Source organism: Solanum dulcamara, chromosome 2 (assembly GCF_947179165.1).
Source record: "Solanum dulcamara chromosome 2, daSolDulc1.2, whole genome shotgun sequence".
Taxonomy (NCBI): Eukaryota; Viridiplantae; Streptophyta; class Magnoliopsida; order Solanales; family Solanaceae; genus Solanum; species Solanum dulcamara.
In genome coordinates, this window is record NC_077238.1 from 66,480,919 (window position 1) to 66,482,233 (window position 1,315).

Sequence of the window (1,315 nt, forward strand, 5' to 3'; positions counted from 1 at the left end):
CACAATCATGAGGTGCTAATCCAGTCTAACTGTTGGTACTCGAGTCACGTAGCAATTTATTCGAAGCCACTTTTCATTTATTTTGGTCAATAATTAGCTAGGGCTTATAGCCGTTTCCAATTCTCAAATAGGCAGTACTTATATTCTGACGCTCGGTATCCCAAGCTTTGTCATAGCCCTAGCCTTATCCTAGTGGGTACCACTTGTCCTTTTAATGAATTCGCAATGCACTAGTTATTTTGCAAAGCTACATCCCCTATCTCAAAGGGTGTTATCATCTTTCACGGTGGAGTCACGTATCCACAATGCTTCTTTATATCAACAATGCCATGTAAGTCCAATGTATATATACATGCATATTATCTCATATCACAGCCACACAAGGCTTCCCAGGGGGTCACCCATCCCAATATTACTCTTGCCCAAGCACGCTTAACTTTGGAGTTCTGATGGAATCCAGTGCGTTAGTGCTAATATGATCGCATCCTGCCCCGTGGGGCACGTAACTACCGAAGAGGACGATGACCCAGCAGTTGATTCGGTAGGCCAGGCTGCACCGCCCAAGTTACCCTTATATTCTCATTACATGGACCACATCCTATCCTTAGCCACTTTTTCACTAGTCTCTAGTTATTTTCATAACAATCCTTGTTATATTCACATCATTATTGTGGGCACGACCTTTCAAGACATACTATAGCCCTGTATCTCATTCTCTTTTTATTTCTGGAAAATTTGGATAGAGTTTCCTCTGTATTTCTTACTATCTCAACACCTGCACGCAAAAAAAAAAAATACTAACAGTGCCTCACTGGGCCAACACGCATAAGGATACATATATACGTATCATATCATGTCATATCGCAGCCTCATAGGGCGCCCAATATCAACAATAGTATAAAATGATGGACTTACCTCATATGTCCAACTCGAACTACGCCTGTTAGACTTTCCGTCTACTTTTCCTTTCAATTTTTCAACTTTACATATCAATCGTATTTCAATACCTTACCTGGCACACATCATTTGCGCCGTGGCTTAACTTCATGCTTTGTAACTTCCAATATCATCAGTCACTTTCTTTTATCAACGTTGTCTTTCATCTGAAATCAAAGGTTAGTATAAGGAATTTTACTTCCTATGACTTGGCTCTATCGCACGACCTTAAATATGAAAGAAAGGAAACATCTTAAATGTCATGTAGCCTCCTGTTTATAGATGTGGCACGCAACACATCGATAAACAAGACTCTACTAGACATTGTCTGTAGACACTCCAAGGACGAACTGCTCTGATACCACTTCTGTCACGACCT

At 40.6% G+C, this 1,315-nt stretch overlaps 1 pseudogene; it reads right to left on the reverse strand.

The window, feature by feature from the left end:
• Positions 1–369: 369 nt before the first annotated feature.
• On the reverse strand, positions 370–487 carry LOC129881222 (5S ribosomal RNA; annotated as a pseudogene).
• Between the last annotated feature and the right edge of the window lie 828 nt (positions 488–1,315).